Genomic DNA, 20,621 nt, shown 5'->3' with positions numbered 1-20,621 from the left:
TATCCAACATTTTTCAGACGTTATAAGAGTATATAGAACTCTGGTTTTGCACTTGTTTCTCATCACCCTCATCAGGGGACCAGTCCCTCTTTTCTTCCTGTTATATGATTCCTTGATATTATCTTTTACACCTGTTCTTCAAAATTGCTCCTTGATTCTATGTTGCAGTCCATTCAGTCCATTCACCCTGTACCTTTCTGCTGATAACTGTGATATTAATTTTTAATTTTTCAAAGTATGTTACATTCAATGTCTCTTTGCCATAAAGCAATATTGATAGAATGCTGATATAAGAAAAGTAAGGCTTTGCGTTTATAGGAATCTTGAGATGACTAATGGAGATTTTCAGTTTCCTACAGGCAATACAGCTTGCTTTCTATCTTCTGTTCAACTCTGAGCTCAACTCATCATCCATTTTATTGTTAGTCTTAGATAAACTTACCACTGGACAAGTTTGAGAGGCTTTCCAGACATGTACGTTCTATAATGTGTGCCATAGACGTTCTTTATCCACTGAGTTCTTTTTATGTGGATAGACAGACCAAATTCCTTTAAAGCATTATAGATCACTCCAGGAAGTTCTACAGTCTTCTTGAACTTGATAAAGCACAGCATAGTCACCCACAAAAAGTAGCATCTGGAGGATGTCATAAATTCCAACTTGGACAAAACTCTGGAGCTCCTCCATTAAAGGAGAGAATACCTATAACAAATTCACGTCTCCTTTGTATGTCTGAGTGTTTACAACTAGTGTGTGTCTGAACAATATTATTTCTGTCTTTAAGTCTATCAAGGAATCTTCAATAATTTTGATGTATGTAGGGGAAACATCTTGTTGGGGAAAAAAAAGCCTGTAAGGTGACTTTTGGGTCTTCCAGATCAAGGCTTTATCATAATCGACAAACAGGAAGTACAATGGGAACTTTATTGTTCTACAACTTTTAGTCAATTGTGAAATAGTACAGATGTGATTCACTAATAAATATAATTTGTGAAAACATGCTTAGTCCCTATCAATGCCTCTGCAGACCACTCTACCAACCTGTTCTGTGACGGGTTATTGGAATAAAAATCCCAAAGTATATAAAGACTACATAAATTATGTAAACATACATTTATATAACTTATGTATACATATGCATATATGTATACACATATACATAAATCTCTCTATATGTATATATCCATGTATGTATACATATGTATATCCCAGTAATCTATCATCTCTAAGCATTAGTGTGATATTCCCCTGAGGGTTCTTAAATTTTCCAATCCTGAAGCTGCTCATGAACAAATTCTTGGGCTGTTATGTTACCTAAACAAATAATACCACAAACCACCTGATAGTACCAATTAGACCAGAGAAGGAAATCAAAAAAGCTCTTCCTCAGCTGTTTCCTGTCTGGTTTTGTTGTTGTTTTACCACTTCTACCTTACCTATAAGCCCATCTGAGACTGTGAAGCTAGGGACCAAGTATGGTGATTCAACCATCCTTTATGTAAAAAACAAAACTGTTTGGCATAAGAATTTTTACAAATCTTTTCCATTTTTTTCTTTTTTGTTGTTGTTGCACTCCTTCCGTTTTCATTTTTCAATGGATTGACTTTGTTTGGTTTTCCTTAAACTAGCTTTATTCTACTGCTTCCATTTTACTCTCTCTGCTTTATGAGACAATATTATTCCTAATCATCCATCATGTTTCCTTTGTATGATTTTACAAACAAATTTTTATTCCAACCCAGCATTACCCTTAGCCACATCTCTCTCCAGCTGGCAAGTCAGATGTTTGCTGACCAAGGAGCTTTACGGACTCCTTTACTTTCCTTTTTGTGGCAATTAATTTTCATTGATTAAATTTTTGCGTGGAGTTATTGTGAACTATCAATTCCATTTCTGTCACCCATTTCCCACATATGATTGTTAATTGCTTACTTAGAAAGTTCAAGATTGAATTAAAAAGTCCTACTCTGATTCCTTACCAGGATGTTGCAGTAATATGGGTACTTAAAGGATATCTTTAAGACAATAGCAAGTACCTTTAATGAATATAAGTCTCACTTCAGCCTATTTGATGTCAATACTCAACAAGCTATTGAATAGTTTTTTCTATTTTTCTGTAATATTTTTCTATAATATCTTATAATTTACAGCATGAAAAATTTTCATATATGTGTAACAAAGAACATATCTGAGGAGAGTTTTCAACTATATGTGCTGCACTATCTAAGCAGATGTTTTCTTAAAAATAAACAGAGTGGAATCCCTTATTCTGTAAATGGTCAGTTATGCAACTAGAAAGATGAAGTGTGCTGTTGAAAACCATTTGCCAAAGTCAGCTTTCTCCTTTCTCACACAGGATAAAAAGATCTTAAATGTAAAATCAGTTAAAGATCCAAGGATCAAAGATGAAAAGCAAGAAGACACTCACTTCAAAGATTCTACTATTTCATTTTACAGATGAGGAAACTGAGGTCTAAGAGAAGTTATTTCACTTGCCTAAAGTTACATAGGTAAAAAGTATCAGGGCTGAGATTTAAACCCATCTCTTCTAACTCCAAATATACTATTCTTTCCCCTATGCCACCCTATCTTTTTTTAAAAAGACAAGGAGGAAGGAATGTGTGAGTGGGTGGGATGAAGGGGGAGTTCATGATAACAGTCATACATTTGATTAAGTTGGTTGTGAATAGGGAAATATTGCAATTATAATGGTCTTCTTTTTAAATGCCTTTTCAACACAGGAACTCAAGAGAGCTAAGGCCTAATGGGCCATTCTTCCAGTTAGGTAACACTTTCTCTATAACAAACAGGAAGACATTTCCTACTATTTCAACACATGTATGTATGTGTTTTCACTTCTGCCCCCAAATAAAGACTTTCATCCAGAGCTGGTATTCTTGTTCTGATGATGACAATAGCAAGGTGGAGAGAAGGGACTAGGTCTGTTGTACAAACTAACAACCTAATGAAGATCTAAATTTGCTCGTTATCCCTTGAAACAGCAGTTAGGAGGTACAGAGGGGAAGGGATATTGCCGTTCTTTTGCTCACTCGGCAAGGAGAAGGAAGCAATTTAAATAAAATATCTGACAAATAAACTGTTGGGAATTTGTCAGAAGTGTGTTCGCTGTCTCTGCTGGAAGTCTGTAAGGAGGCTCGAGTGTTTGTAATGATGAGGGGGCCTTTGCACTCAACTCTGCTGCATTCGAGGTGCCAAAGGCTCTCCTCTTGTATGCCTTTCTGTTTCAGCCCATGTCTTAGAATGTTGGAGGGTGTCTGTGTCCTCTGCAGACCAGTCTGCCCTTTCAGAACCTCACGTGGAATGCTGTCTCTGGAGGTGACATTCTACTAGCTCCTCCTATCTTGATCCCAGTTATTTTGAGTTTTCAGGTTGAAAGCACAAACCAACCTATGTAATTTATGCCTGATCCAATTATGCTCTTTCACATGTGTCTACTGTCACGAGCCACCGCATGGTAGTGGAAATTAGGACCCCTATGTCGGAAGGCTGTCCTTTAAGAGAATAACAAAGTGGTTTCTATGGGCAAAATATCATTTCTCCCAACTTCCCATAATTCTATTTTAACTATAATAACCAAAATTCAGACATATAAAGAGGAAATGCATGCTACTATGTATATATAAATTTTTAAGGTTTTTTTTGGTTGTTATTCAGTCATTTCAGTCATGTCCAATTCTCCATGACCTCATTTTGGGTTTTCTTGGCAAAGATATCAGAATAGCTTGCCATTTCCTTCTCCAGTTCATTTTACACATTTAGAAACTGAGGTAGACAGGATTAAGTGACTTGCCCAGGGTCACACAGCTAGTATCTGAGGTCAGATTTGAATTCAGGAAGATGTGTCTTCCTGACTCTAGGCCCAACATGCTATCCACTGAACCACCTAGCCCCCCTTAAGTTCTAAATATTTGAGGAAAAAAATCATACTTTTAGACACTGAATTAATTTTAAATGTATATTGTCTGGATATCTTTGAGTATAAATATTCAAATATGAATGTAAAAGAAAGAAAAGAAACATGGGAACAGTGAAACAGCTCATACTTTAGCCAGGCTTCATCTAACACTTGTCAGTCTGAATGGAGATAAGCATTTAAGCCATTGCCTGCAGGACAACAAACAGGCTTTCTGAGATGGAGAGGGAAACAGCCTTCAAAAGTTCAAAGTTCCTTTCCAGATAACAGTCATTCTGCTTCCCTGAGACATCAAGCTGAGGACTTTTCAGGAAATCACTTTGTCTTCTTAAGTAACCAAACTGTGTTATAGATTGCTTTTCAGATGGAAATTGAGACCAGGGATTGCCCAGGAAAAAGAAAAGACTGTCAGGGAGGATAGTGGACTCCACAGTGATGGATTCTACAGCCTCAACTCAGCTTGTTTTTTATAATAACTGAAAATTCATGACAGCCAAACAGGGACTTTTCATCCATTTTATCTGAAAAACCTCAAATCAATCTGTTGCTATACTTGTGCAGTGTCTGTCAATGCCTTAGTGAGGCTTTGACATCATTTGAGAACTAAAGAACAGACTTGTGTGTCTTTTCACACTTTTGGGTTTATTTCTGTGAATTTTAGTCATCTGTAAAACTAGTTCCTCACTTCCATTCCTCTCAACCATCCCCACAAATGTCAGAATTCATTCTTTGGTTGTTCTTAAGAAACCTTTATATGACTCTTTATGATATCATCCACATCTCTTCTCCCTATCATAATCAAATTCTTAGAAAAAGTTGTCTATTTGTTATCCCTACCTTTTTTTTTATTTTTTTTTACTCCCCATTCACTTCTCAGAACCTTAAAAACTGGCTTCCATCACTGCTGTTCTACTGAGGTGGCCTTCTCCATAGTCTTCATTGATAAACCCAGTGGTCTTCTCTCATTCCTTACAGTTATTGACCAGGCTACATAATTTTAAAAGTGGTCTCCATTTTCTGTCTAATTATTCTATCTTTCATGACTTTTTATGAGGTTCTCCTCCTCTATGTCTAACCAATCCTTCCCAGTCACTTTTGTAAGATTGTTATCTATTCCCTGCCCCTTATGTGTGTATATCCCAGGACTTTGTCCTGGGAGCCCTCCTCATCTTTTCTTTCTCTACAATTCTTTTCATTTAGTGATCTCAACAGCATTCATTGATCCAACTATTATCTTCACAAAATCTAAATATCAAAACCTATTCTATTTCTTGAACAAATATTCCATATTTGTCTGCTGGACACATTCAACTGCATACCATCACCATGTCAAACCTGGAATGTCCAAAACCAAAACTCACTCTTTTCTGAACATCTCTATTTTTATCCATTCTTACAGTCACCCAGGTTTGCAACTCTGGAATCATTTTTTCCTCTTTATTCTCTCTTATCCCATAATTCCAATCCATTGCCAAATCACTGAACCTCTCTCTATCATATCTTGAGTCCTTTTCCCTTTTTCCACTCACAATAACCACCCTAGTTCAAACCATCTTAGTCTTTTGTGTTCTTGCAATAGTCCCTTATTTTGTTGCCTGGAAAATAGCCTCTCCCGTCTCCAATCCAATCACACAGCTGCCAAACTTATATTCCTAAAACACAGGTCTGGTAATGTCACTCCCTAGCGTAAGAACCTTCAAGGGCTCACTACTACATCTGGAAAAAAATTAAGACTTTTCTACTTGTCCTTTAAGCCCTTAAAAACCTTAATACACCTTATTTTTTCCAGATTATATATTACTTACTTTATGTTTCAGTCAAATTGGGTCACCTGAAATATGTACATCACATTAATATCCCCTCTTTGTGCCTTTTCACAATTTCTCCCATGCCTGAGATACAGAAGCTCCTCACTGCCATTTCTTAGACTGCCCTCCCCTGCCCCCACTTCCCATCCCTTTAAGGCATACTCCTATTCTATCCTATCTGTAGCCTTTCCTTATTCTCTCTCCCCAGCCCAAGTAAATAATATTCTCTTGGCCACCCAAATTAACTTGTTGATATCTGGCATTTACTTAAGTGTGTATGTGTTTTGCCATAGGAGAATGAGGGAATAAAGACTGTTTCCTTCCTTTATCCTAGAGTTTAGTCAGTCAGACAATGTCAGCAAGCACTTAGTAAATGCTTACTGTGTACCAAGTACTGTGCTGTAATGTTCAGAATAGAAAGAAAGGCAACAAATATAGGCACATGGTAGGCAACTGGAAATTGCTTACTGAATTGAATTGTATGATTTGAAAGTATACTCATGTTTGGGTGGCCCTAGGGACTCCTGTTAAATTCTTTTTGTAATAGATCTAATGCCCATTTCCATAGTAACTAGATGCTTCAATAAGGATGTCAGCTTACTATAAAACAAAATGAAAGAGGAAAAAAATATTCTTCTTTGCCTTCTACTTTAGCTGACACTTCCAAATGTACGGAAGTTTCTTTGACAATAGCTTTTTTTAATTTCTTTTTTTTTTTTTATTTAACTTTTAACATTTATTTTCACAAAATTTTGGGCTACAAATTTTCTCCCCTTTTATCCCCTCCCCCCCCAAACCCAAGCATTCTAATTGCCCCTGTGACCAATCTGCTCTCTCCTCTATCCTCCCTCTCTGCCCTTGTCTCCGTCTTCTCTTTTGTCCTGTAGGGCCAGATAGCTTTCTTTACCCCTTAACCTGTATTTCTTATTTCCTAGTGGTAAGAACATTACAGTTGATCCTAACACTTTGAGTTCCAACTTCTTTAGCTCCCTCCCTCTCCACCCCTTCCCTTTGGAGGACAAGCAATTCAACATAGGCCAAACCTGTGTAGTCTTGCAAATGATTTCCATACTAGTTGTGTTGTATAGGACTAACTATATTTCCCTCCATCCTATCCTGTCCCCCATTACTTCTATTCTCTTATGATCCTTTCCCTCCCCATGAGTGTCGACCTGGGATTGCATTCTCCTCCCCATGCCCTCCCGTCTATCCTCCCCCCCACCCTGCATGTGCCCTTGTCCCCCACTCTCCTGTATTGTGAGATAGGTTTTCCTATCAAACTGAGTGTGCATTTTATTCTTTCCTTTAGTGGAATGTGATGAGAGTAGACCTCATGTTTTTCTCTCGCCTCCCCTCTTTATCCCTCCACTAATAAGTCTTTTGCTTGCCTCTTTTATGAGAGATAATTTGCCCCATTCAATTTCTCCCTTTCTCCTCCCAATATTTCTCTCTCACTGCTTGATTTCATTTTTTTTTTTAAGATATGATCCCATCCTCTTCAATTCACTCTGTGCACTCTGTCTCTATGTATGTGTGCGTGTGTGCATGTGTGTGTGTGTACTCCCACCCAGTACCCAGATACTGAAATGTTTCAAGAGTTACAAATATTGTCTTTCCATGTAGGAATGTAAACAGTTCAACTTTAGTAAGTCCCTTATGACTTCTCTTTGCTGTTCACCTTTTCATGGTTCTCTTCATTCTTGTGTTTGAAAGTCAAATTTTCTTTTCAGCTCTGGTCTTTTCATCAAGAAAACCTGAAAATCCTCCATTTCATTGAAAGACCATTTTTTCTCCTGAAGTATTATACTCAGTTTTGCTGGGTAGGTGATTCTTGGTTTTAGTCCTAGTTCCTTTGACTTCTGGAATATCCTATTCCATTCCCTTTGATCCCTTAATGTCGAGGGTGCTAGATCTTGTGTTATCCTGATTGTATTTCCACAATACTTGAATTGTTTCTTTCTAGCTGCTTGCAATATTTTCTCCTTGACCTGGGAACTCTGGAATTTGGCCACAATGTTCCTAGGAGTTTCTCTTTTTGGATCTCTCTCAGGTGGTGTTCTGTGGATTCCTTGAATATTTATTTTGCTCTCTGGTTCTAGAATCTCAGGGCAGTTTTCCTTGATAATTTCATGGAAGATGATGTCTAGGCTCTTCTTTTGATCATGGTTTTCAGGTAGTCCCAGAATTTTTACATTGTCTCTCCTGAATCTATTTTCCAGGTCAGTTGTTTTTCCAATAAGATATTTCACATTATCTTCCATTTTTCCAATCTTCTCACTATGTTCTGTGATATCTGTCTTTCTCATAAAGTCCTTAGCATCCATCTGTGCCATTCTAGTTTTGAAAGAACTATTTTCTTCAGTGAGCTTTTGAACCTCCTTTTCCATTTGGCTGATTCTGCTTTTGAAAGCATTCTTCTCCTCATTGGCTTTTTGAACCTCTTTTGCCAATTGAGTTAGGCTAGTTTTCAAGGTGTTAATTTCTTCAACATTTTTTTGGTTCTCCTTTAGCGGGGAGCTGATCTGCTTTTCATGCTTCTCTTTCATCCCTCTCATTTCTCTTCCCAGTTTTTCCTCCACCTCTCTAACTTGATTTTCAAAATTCTTTTTGAGCTCTTCCATGGCCTGAGCCCATTGGGTGGGCTGGGACACAGAATCCTTGAATTCTGTGTCTTTGCCTGATGGTAAGCATTGTTCTTCCTCATCAGAAAGGAAGGGAGGAAATGTCTATTCTCCAAGAAAGTAGCCTTCAATCGTTTTATTTCTTTTCCCTTTTCTGGGCATTCTCCCCAGCCAGTGACTTGACCTCTGAATATTCTCCTCACACCCACCTCGCCTCCTGGTCCTCCCAGCCAGCGTTTGGGGACTGAGATTCAAATGCTGCTTCCCGCCTTAGGGCTTTTGGCGGGGACAGGGCTGCTATTCAGTGTGAGAATTAAGTTCAGGTGGTCAGGTCGGGGCAGGGCCGCCTCTCAGGCTCAGTTCCCTCAGAGGGTTTATGTACAGACCTTCCACAATGGATCCAGGCTCCCGCCCTCTTGGGGAGCCCCTGTCTGCAGCCGGGTCTCAGCTTCTATCTCCCTGGGGGGCCTGAGTTATGGGGACACCCCACGCCCCTCTCGACCCGCCAAAGAGACTCTCTCACCGACCCCCGTCACCTGTGGGTGGAGGGGCTTGTGCGGCCGCTGGAGATCCTGTCCCTGAAGCCTGCTCGAATCTGTACCTCTCGAAGCCGTGGCCGCTGCAGCTCTGGGCTGGGCTCCGCGTCTGCAGTGTGAAGGACCTTTTGCGAGAGGTTTGCAGGTCCCTCTGTGGGTGGAGGGACCCGCGTGGCCACTGGAGATCCCATCCCCGTAGCCCGCTTGGATCTTTTCCTCATGGTGTCGTGGCCGCTGAAGGGCTGCCCTCTGCTCCCAGTCCCGGCGCCCAGTCCGCAGCGCGAAGGACCCCCCGCGAGAGGTTTGCAGGTCTCTCCAGAACAGAAATCTCCCTCGCTCCAATATTCTGTGGCCTCTGGGTACAGAATTCACTGTGAGTTGGTCCCTTCTAGCCGTTCTGTGGGTTGTGGGTTCGGAGCTATGTGTATGTGCGTCTTTCTACTCCGCCATCTTGGCTCTGCCCCCACACTTTTTTTAATTTCACATTTTTAAAAAATCCTTTTGCATTTGTAAATCCCTGCATCTATTTTTTAAAGACCTTCACATTCATGTGAAGTTTAGAAATTTGTCTGAAAAAGAATGTTTTATTTCCTCCTCTGGTCTAATTGGTATCATAAGATGGTTTGTGGTATTGGTGTTTTGGTAGTATTATTTTTTTAGGTAGTATAACAGGTCCAACAATTAGTTCATGAAGGACTTCAAGACTGGAAAATTCAAGGGAAATACTGCATGAATGCTTGGAGATTACACATTATTTTTAAAAATACATGTACATCACAGCAACAACCACAGTGTGTGAGGAATTTTTCTGGTAGACTTAGCATCTCATTGCAATGCAGGGACTTAAAAAATTCCCAATGGACTCTTGAGGCAAAATGCCTTCCACATCCAGAGAAAAAAATATGGAATTTGATCACAGAATGAAGCAGATCATTTTCTTTTGTATTATGTTCTGTTTTGCTTTGTTTTATTATTTTTCCCATTCATTTTAATTCTTCTATGCAACATGACTAAGGTGAAAATGTATTTAATAGGAATGTATGTGTGGAACCTATATAAGATTGTACACTGTCTCAGGGAGGGAGTGGGGAGGGAGTGGAGATGGAGGGGGACGGAAGAGAAAAAAATCTAAGATATGTGGAAATGATTGTAGAACACTGAAAACAAATAAAATAATTTAATAAAATGAATAAATAAAAAACAAAAATACATGTACAATATATTTGAATATATAATTTATTTGTGTAGCCTTAATACACTTTGGGATCCTTATTCCAATAACCCATTGCATTCATAAGTTGAGTCCCCCAAAGTCCCTCCCCACATGTGTACTTGATCCTCTAATGCTATAAGTTCAAGCCCCCATTCTCTTGTGTTCTCCCTAATAGAAACTATCAGTTAAGATTAATATCTCATTTATATTTTAGATAACCACCAATGATTAGCACCCAGTATCATTTAATTCATTATTGCTAATTAACTTTAAGAATAGCAGCTCAGAGCCAAGATGGTAGAGTAGAAAGACACACATATACTAGCTCCAAACCCACAGCCCATAAAATATCTGTAAAGAAGAACTCCCAACAAATCCTGGAGCAGCAGAAGCCATAGAACAATGGAGCAGATGAGATTTCTGTTCCAGAGAGACCTGAAAACCTGATGCGAGAGGTCCGTCGCACCCCGGACCTGGAGCAGAGCCCAGGCCTGCCTTGGCCATGCCACACCAAGAGGAGCAGATACAAGCAGGCTTCAGGGACAGAATCTCCAGCAGCTACACAGGTCCCTCCACCCACAGGTGACAAGGGTCAGTGAGAGGATATCTTTGGCTGGTTGAGAGGGGAGTGGGGTGTCCCCATAACTCAGGCCCCCTCGGGAGGCAGCAGTGGGGGTGGCAGCAGACAAGGGCTCCCAGAGCCAGGCAGGAGCTCGGATCCATTGTTGAAGGTCTCTGCATAAACCCCCTGAGGGAACTGAGCCTCATGAGGCGGCCCTGCCCCCACCTGAGCAGCTGAACTTGATCTCACACTGAATAGCAGCCTTGCCCCTGCTGAAAGCCCTGAGGCTGGGAAGCAGCATTTGAATCTCAGGCCCTAATCACTAGCTGGGCAGATCTGGAGGCGTGGTGGGTGTGGAAAGAAAACTCAGAAGTCAAGTCACTGGCTGGGAAAATGCCCAGAAAAGGGGAAAAAAATAAGAATATAGAAGGTTACTTTCTTGGTGAACAGATAATTCCTCCCTTCCTTTCTGATGAGGAAGAACAATGCTTACCATCAGGGAAAGAAACAGAAGTCAAGGCTTCTGTACACCAAACATCCAAAATAAATATACCACGGGCTCAGGCCATGGAAGAGCTCAAAAAGGATTTTGAAAATCAAGTAAGAGAGGTGGAGGAAAAACTGGGAAGAGAAATGAGAGAGATGAAAGAAAAGCATGAAAAGCAGGTCAACACCTTGTTATAGGAGACGCAAAAAATGCTGAAGAAAACAACACCTTGAAGAATAGGCTAACTCAATTGGCAAAAGAGGTTCAAAAAGCCAATGAGGAGAAGAATGCTTTCAAAAGCAGAATTAACCAAATGGAAAAGGAGGTTCAAAAGCTCACTGAAGAAAATGGTTCTTTTAAAATTAGAATGGAACAGATGGATGCTAAGGACTTTATGAGAAAGACAGATATCACAGAACATAGTGAGAAGATTGGAAAAATGGAAGATAATGTGAAATATCTTATTGGAAAAACAACTGACCTGGAAAATAGATTCAGGAGAGACAATGTAAAAATTCTGGGACTACCTGAAAACCATGATCAAAAGAAGAGCCTAGACATCATCTTCCATGAAATTATCAAGGAAAACTGCCCTGAGATTCTAGAACCAGAGAGCAAAATAAATATTCAAGGAATCCACAGAACACCGCATGAAAGAGATCCAAAAAGAGAAACTCCTAGGAACATTGTGGCCAAATTCCAGAGTTCCCAGGTCAAGGAGAAAATATTGCAAGCAGCTAGAAAGAAACAATTCAAGTATTGTGGAAATACAATCAGGATAACACAAGATCTAGAAGCTTCTGCATTAAGGGATCAAAGGGAATGGAATAGGATATTCCAGAAGTTAAAGGAACTAGGACTAAAACCAAGAATCACCTACCCAGCAAAACTGAGTATAATACTTCAGAGGAAAAAATAGTCTTTCAATGAAATTGAGGATTTTCAAGCATTCTTGATGAAAAGACCAGAGCTGAAAAGAAAATTTGACTTTCAAACACAAGAATGAAGAGAAGCATGAAAAAGTGAACAGCAAAGAGAAGTCATAAGGGACTTACTAAAGTTGAACTGTTTACATTCCTACATGGAAAGACAATATTTGTAACTCTTGAAACTTTTCAGTATCTGGGTAGTGGGTGGGATTACACACACACACACACACACACACACACACACACACACAAGGAGCACAGAGTGAATGGAATAGGATGGGATCATGTCTTAAAAAAATGAAATCAAACAGTGAGAGAGAAATATATTGGGAGGAGAAAGGGAGAAATGGAATTGGGCAAATTATGTCTCATAAAAGAGGCAAGCAAAAGACTTTTTAGTGGAGGGAAAAAGAAGGGAGGTGAGAGAAAAACATGAAATTTACTCTCATCACATTCAGCTAAAGAAAGGAATAAAATGCACACTCATTTTGGTATGAAAACCTATCTTACAATACAGGAAAGTGGGGGAGAAGGGGATCAGCAGGGTGGGGGGATGATGGAAGGGAGGGCAATGGGAGGAGGGAGCAATTTGAAGTCAACACTCTTGGGGAGGGACAGGATCAAAAGAGAGAACAGAAGCAATAGGGGGCAGGATAGGATGGAGGGAAATATAGTTAGTCTTACACAATACGACTATTATGGAAGTCATTTGCAAAACTACACAGATATGGCCTATATTGAATTGCTTGCCTTCCAAAGGGAATGGGTGGGGAGGGAGGGATGAAGAGAAGTTGGAACTCAAAGTTTTTGGAACAACTGCCGAGTACTGTTCTTGCTACTAGGAAATAAGAAATATAGGTAAAGGGGTATAGAAACTTATCTGGCCCTACAAGACAAAAGAGAAGATGGGGACAAGGGAAGGGAGGGATGATAGAAAAGAGGGCAGATTGGGATAGGGGCAATTAGAATGCTCGGTGTTTTGGAGTGGGGGAGGGGACAAATGGGGAGAAAATTTGGAACCCAAAATTTTGTGAAAATGAATGTTAAAAGTTAAATAAATTAATTTAAAAAAAAAAAAAAGAATAGCAGCTCTAATATTATCCTTTGCACCTGGGAGCACTCTTTCATCTATACCAACTCAGACCCTGGGGAAAGTGGATTCAATCTTAAAGTAAGTGCTATAATTCATTTATTCTATTAAATTAAATTTTGAATGTTATAAATCAATTGTTGTCACTCTCTCCTGTTTGCCCATCTACTGTTAGACTGTATCAACTTTGTCCTTAATTTTTGCTTTTTGCTGCAATTTCCTCAGAATTTGAAGTGGAATGAAGTAAGCATTATTAAGCACTTACTAGATAGTAGGCTCTTTACTAAGTAGTTTACAAATATTATCCCATCTGATCCTCACAACAAAGCTGGGAGGTAGGTGCTACTATTATCCCCATTGTACAGTTATGAAAACTGAGATTAAGTGACTTATTGAAGATCACACATATAATTGAAGTGTCTGAGGCTGAATTTGATCTCAGGTCTTCCCAGCTCTAGACCCAACCCTCTATTATCTGAGCCATCTACCTGCCTTGGAGTCTAACTCTAGGCCTGGCTGTTTCTAAAATCTGCAATGGATTCCAGCTCTTGGACCTTTGGTGGCTTGCTCTCCTAGCCTTCAAAATTAATGACATTTGAGCCTAGTCTGATGTTTCTTCACCTGAAGAATGAACAAATTTAAAAGGGAAAATAGCAGAGGCCTCATGTTTATGGGCCATATGGCAGCCTAGATTCAGAGTGTCTGAGATCTCTCCCCACCAGGAGGCTTATAATGTATTTTTCTCAATCAAACAAGCAAGGAAGGAAGAAGCGACCACATTATCCAGTCAATAAATTCCTTTTGTGACATTCTCATTACCTGCTTAGCAGCCAGTAGAAAGGTTCCTTTTCTTCACATGTTAAACAGGCTGGAAACAATACCTGCACATTCTTGGAAGTCCACATAAACATTGCCTCAGGAGAGCATGTTGTATAAGTTCATAAGGACTAGACTTAATAAGCCCCTTGTTAAAAGTTTAAAGAAAAACAAAACAAGGTACTTATTTTACAAATCATAGGTTGATTAACCAGATATTAACCATTAGAACAAATTGAGAGGAAAAAATTCCAGGTAAAAACCTATCTTCTATAGGAAGCTTTTCCCAAACATCTTAATATGAACGCCTTCCCTCTGCTAGAGTTAGATCCATTGTAAACCTCTAGGTCGTATTTCCTGTTTATCCTGTATATAGCTTACTTTGTATTCAAACAAGTCTATGTTTGGCAATTGAAGAATGTGGCCAGCCAAACATATGCTTGCCCAAAAGACTATTTTTTGGACAACTCACACAAGGCAGGTGATCACATAGTGGTCAGAAGAAGTGATGCAAGGACACTCTGAAGATCTCTCTTAAGAGCTTCGGAATTGATTGTGTGACATGGGGGATACTGGCACAGGGCCTCCTGGCATGGTGTGACCACATCAGAGAAAGTGCTGTGCTCTATGAGTAAAGCAGAATTGAAGGAGCTCAAAAGTAATGTGAGGTGTGCAAAATTAGAGAATCCACCCCAAATGTTCACATGGACTATTTGTGCCAGACCTGCGGGAGAGCATTTCAAGTCTTATTGGTCTGATCAGTCACAACTGGATGCATTGTGACTTGACTTGACCATAACACAATGATGTCATTTTGATCTTCTTCCAGAAGGAAGGACAGCACCCACCAACAGCTTACTTTGTATGTATTTATTTGCATGTTGTTTCCTTGTAAGCTCCTTGAGGTTTGGGATTGGTATTTTGTCCCTCTTTGTATCCTCAGCTCTTAGCACAGTGCCTGGCACATAGTAAGCATTGAATAGGTGTTTGTTCATTGATTGCTTGAGATATATAAAGGTTAATTGTATTTCTGCTGAACAATTTGAAGGTGATAACTTGATCCTCTATCATAGTCCATACTTAAAGAACGTTAGAGCCAGAAAGACTTTGTAGATCATGCTGTCAAACCCTCTCATTTCATAGATGAGGAAACTAAATCTCAGAGTGGTGCACTGGCTTGCCCAATGCCAGTGGCCCAGGTAGGATTTAAATTCAATTCTTCCATCTTTCCAAGGACCATGTGCTTTCCACTCTATTACCCTACACTTCAGTGCTTATTTCCTGCTGAATTAAACAAAGTCCCAGTGTTTAAATATCACATTAACATCACTTTGTTACTCACTGTTATGAGAGTCATGATTTTTTGAACTTCCCTCATCTTCAGCTTCGTGGGATTTCAGAGCAGTGAGTTTCTCCTTGGTCCCCTCCTTTCTTTCTGTAGCAGCTTGAAACATGTCTTTTTTCTTCTGGCTCTCTTTTGCCTTTAATAGTAGAGACACATGAGGTCACATTGTCTCAGATGTTTCCAATTAACCTCTTCCCAGGCTGTCTCAGTGAATGACTCAATAACCTGATTTTTAAAGGGGATAAACTAATTTGAACCACAACCAACATAGGTTAAATAGTGTTAAACCATTTAACACAAACATTATAAGTTTAACAATAATAGATTTCTTCTCAGTTACAAGCATTGGCTAGGGGAGATATTACAGCAATGCTAACAATACAGCTATTTCTTCCCAAGAACACAAAATCTCCTTTTTACTGCACCTATCTTTGTGTATTATTAAAGAAAGAAAAAGAAGAGAAAAAAGAGGGAAAAAAGGAAAAGGAAGAGGAGGAAAGGCAGAGAGACAAAGGAGAAAAGGAGGAAGAGAGAGATGAGGTTGAAGAGGAGGTCAAGGAAAGAAGGGGAAAGGGAAAGAAGAATAAGAAGGAGGAAGAGAAGGAGGAATAGGAGGCAGAAAGGAGGCAACAACAAAGACACAAAGAGGCAACTTGCTCATGATTATTGTGTGTACAATGGAAAAATGGAGCATAGGACTGGCAATTATCAAGTGAATGTAGGCTATGAAGATAAACAATCTGAATAATTCAGGCTGCATTTAAAACAGCACAAAATTAAATACAGATTTGGTAAAGAGCCATGATTAGTTTGGACAAGAAAATGGCTTTTTTTTGGCCTGAATTATCCAGTTTGCTTATCTATATTGATCTAATTTACTAGATAATTACCAAATCTTTACTTCATTGAGTGTGGTATAGACAAAATTAATGGGGAGAAAAACTCTCTTTGTTTTGGCTTGAATTATCCAGCTTGCTGCCTCCATCCTTCTTTTACCTTTGACCATGTAGACACAGCCAGAAATGCAGCAGAAAATTGTTCCTGGACTTCCCAAATTCTAAAGTGTAGTGCTCTAGGTGTGAAGTTTACCTTTTCATATACTATTCCTTGGAGGAGGAGGAGGAGGAAGAGGAGGAAGAAGAAGAGGAGGAGGAGATCCTGAGTTCCATCTTCCATTCACCTTGGTGAGCAAAATGTGTCTCCTTGGAGAATATGTACCTTATGGAAAGAAAAATGCTTATGTTCTGCCTCCACATGTTTCCTCCAATTAACTGACCTCACTACCTGGCAAAACAGCTATTCAGAGAGCAGTGACATTCCCCTAGTTTGGGAAATGAATAGTTTGTTCTGCAAGGACATTCCAGGAAGGAAAAAAAAAGGTCCTTTCTTAACAACAGTGCTGCCTGGTAGAGAGCAAACTGAAGGCATCTAAGTAGCTTATGTGTTTGAAAGACCTTTTCCACTTCTTTCTCTCCATCAGGGTAAAAATAAGTACTTAAATATCTTACCTGTAGCATCTTTGTTTCACTTCTACACCTATTTAGCATTTAAATACTAAAGAGTAATTGTTTCTCTTTTACACAGGAACCCTGAGGGTCTTCACCTCCCTTTTTTTTCCTTTTTTTTTTTTTTTTTTTTTTGACTAAAGGGATCCCTTGATCAACTACTTAAAGAAGCCCATTCTTTGAGTGGGTTTATCTCACTCAAAGTAAGATTATGATAAGACATTACCCTGAAAGGACCAAGGTCTCCCATTGCATCCTGGGCTATCTCTAGCCGTCCTGATGCATATCAGGTCACTGGACCCAGATGTCTCAGGAGAAGAAAGTGAGGTTGATAACCTTGCACAGCCCTCCTTCACTCAGATCAAAGTCAACTGTGAGTCATCTCATCATCTTGATGTCATGGTCCTCTTCAAGAATGAAGGACTAAGCACATTTGCGTGCAAAGAGAAAGGGAAAGGACCCAATGATAAGAATCTTTGTGGAAAACAAGAGGAAATGCCATTTTTTCAATCAATCAAAATATTAAATGTCTATTATGTGCCAGGTACTGTGCTAAGTACTAAACATGCAACTATCATGAGTGAAACTCATAGACTCTCTCCTCTTTGTCTCTGTCTCTGTGTGTCTCTCTGTCTCTATCTTTCTCCATATTTGTAAACAAGGAGTTATTTTGCCAGCTTGAAGAACTCCTGCTATGGAAATACCCTCTATCCACAGGAACTGCAGATTTTAAATGAGTCAAGATTTTAAGTGACTTGACTAGGGTGACATAGATAACAAATGTCAGAAGCAAGATATGAACACAGGTCTTCTCAACTCTAAGCCCAGGGAACTATCTATTATACCACATTACCTTTCTCTATAAATAATAATATTGTGTTCTCATTGACAGGAGTATTCCTTCATGCCTGGGTGAAAATCAGAAGCCATTTGGGCATTCTCCTCTTTGCACCTTGAATTTTTTTTTGCTCTTGCCTTTTTTCCAAAGAGCTGAGAGTGTTTCCATGATGCTTTTTTGTCATCATCTGTCACCATCTGCCATAGTCATGTGGCTGCTGTAGATGCAATGTTGTGGAATGGGCAGCAACTTTCAAAGAACATCCAGGCTAAAGTCAGTAACATAAACACCTTGAGAGTAAGGATTGTGTCATTCTTTATCTTTACAGCCCCAAATTTTAGATTGAATTGTTGGTGTCATTTTAACTGCCTATTCCTCATTCTTCCACTAATAGAGTTAATTAAGCCACCTCCCTACCCCCACTCCAAACTTTAGGTGCTAGGCTGCTCGCTTTAAATTTTATTCAGCATATAGACTATTAATTTCAAGCCATTCTTGAAAAAGATCTCCTTTTCATTGACCCAAAAATTTTCAGTTTAGAGGAGGAGAGGGGAGGGGAGGCAAAGCTATTTATAGGTTTCTAGTCAGAGCAGAGTAGGAAGTTTCACCATTTTTCAGCCTCTGCCATGAATCATGGAGGATTAAGGGGAGCACAGTATGGTAGGAAGATCCAGGGAGTTATTATGGCAGCCTCAACCAACTTAAAAATGTACTGGGTGAAGTTTGCTACGTATAAGCAGATCCCAATTTGCTCTTGGGTATTTCCTGGACTGGAAATTGGGATCGCTGTCTGAAATACTTCCAGTGATTATATCTTGCTGCTGACATTTTTCTCTAAAAGGCAACTGAAATATCACAAATGATAGAATTTCTTCATGAGGGATAGGTTGTGGAACTAACTATGAAACAGAGATGGATTTGGAGTCCAAGCACCTGAATTTGAATCCAGGTCTATCTTTGAGAAGGGGCAGTGTGGGCTAGTGGATAGAGAGTTACATGCAAAGCCTGGAAGATCTGGGTTTAAGTCCCACTTCTGACATATAAGGGTTATATAATAATAGCTAACAGTTATATATAGTACTTGCTATATGCCAGACACTGTCTTAAGTGTTTTATATTTATTATCTCATAAGCTCTGGGAAGTCGAAGGCTTTTATTTAATATCGAATTTTGCAGGGGAGGAAATTGAGGTAGATATAGGTTAAGTGACTTCTCCAGAATCACATAGTAAGTTGTCTGAGGTTGAACTTGAAGTCAGAGCTTCCTGACTCCAGGCCTGGTACTATATCCCCTGGATCATCTAGCTGTCCAATACCTTCTATGTCCCTAAATAATTTATTTCAACTGTCAGGGTTCTAGGAAGCTCTCTAGGGCTATTAATGATAGAGCAGGTGAAACTCTGCTTTGGAGGAGAGTATCTCCTCATTCATGAGTTTTAATGAAATCAACAACTCAGTCCTCATCCTTCTCTACCACTTCAGTACTTGTGTGATATGGAGTAAATTATTTCACTTTTCTGAACCTGTTTCCTCATTTCTGAATCTGAGGAATTTGAAATTGATGAGGGTTTCTCAACCTTTTTTTCTCCCACTGACCCCTTTGGCAGTAGGGTAAACGCAATAGATCCTCTTTTGAGGATGTCTTCTAAATGCACAAAACAAAACACATAGGATTACAAAGGAAACCAATTAGATAGCTAGGTTGGAGCAGTGGAGAGAGCCCTGACCCTGGAGTCAGGAAAACCTGAGTTCGAATTCGGTTTCAGATACTTACTAGCTATTTAAGCCTAGGCAAGCCCTAACCTCTGTTTGTCTTCATTTCTTCATCTGTACAATAGAAATAATAATGATAATATCTAACTTTCAGGATTATTGTGAGGATGAAATAAGAAAACGTTTGTAAAGTGATTTACAAACCTTAAAGTGCTATACAAATATTAGTTATCTGTGATGACTGCGTTGAAAAACCATCTGTAGACAGGAAGACTGCGATCGTATCTAATAGCTTTAGTATTTCAAAGTAGTGATAAGTGTAAACTATACTTCAAGATATTTGCAACAACTGTAATGTATATGAAAATATTTCTCTTTTCTGTTGGTGACATAGACATAGGTACTGCTAATACTACTGTTGCTTATTGCTTACATTCAGAATGGAAGGAAATCCTAAATTTCAGGTAGAAGTTAATTAAAATAAAGATGTAATTATTTTCCTATCTAAGTTTAAAAGCTCCCTGAAATTTATCCATGCACCCCTTCAGTGTGCAAGAGCACTAGATTAAGACCTCCTGGAATGGGTGATGTGTAAGATCAATCAAGAGAGGGTTTTGAGATCCATGAAGCTGTTTATTAGAACTATTTTGATAAGCTATATCTCAATATAATGAGTATCCTTTGTAATCATTTGTATTTTATTTTACACAATCAGAAATATTATTCTGAGAAGGAATCCATAATTTTCCTCATATTGGTGAAAGGGATCCGGGACAAAAATGGGTAACAAGTCCTGCTCTAAAGCAATGACATATATTCTTACTGGTATTGTCTTACTTTTGGATATAGGATTTTATACACACACACACACACACACACACACACACACAGAATTTTCTTTAAAAAATATCCATTGACATCATGATGCTTCTAAAAAAGCACTCAAAAACTCATTTTAAGAATGATTTTTCCCTCTTATCCCCATCCTAAGGAATTTTGACTTTCAACATCTGCACACAATAAGATGCAATGATGAAATGTTTCTATAACCATTTTATTGAAGACAGGTTTGGTTTTTTTTTAAATCTTGAGTCTTCACCAATTACATCCAATAGTGCCCCCAAATACATGTAATTCTTTTTTCCTATAAACATATTTATGGCTCTCAAATCTCCAGTCTCCCCCCCCCCCCTCTGTTTCTCTCTCTCTCTCTCTCTCTCTCTC

Source organism: Notamacropus eugenii, chromosome 6, assembly GCF_028372415.1.
Source record: "Notamacropus eugenii isolate mMacEug1 chromosome 6, mMacEug1.pri_v2, whole genome shotgun sequence".
Lineage (NCBI taxonomy): Eukaryota > Metazoa > Chordata > Mammalia > Diprotodontia > Macropodidae > Notamacropus > Notamacropus eugenii.
The sequence above is the reverse complement of the archived record's forward strand: the minus strand, read 5'-3'. Positions refer to the sequence as shown.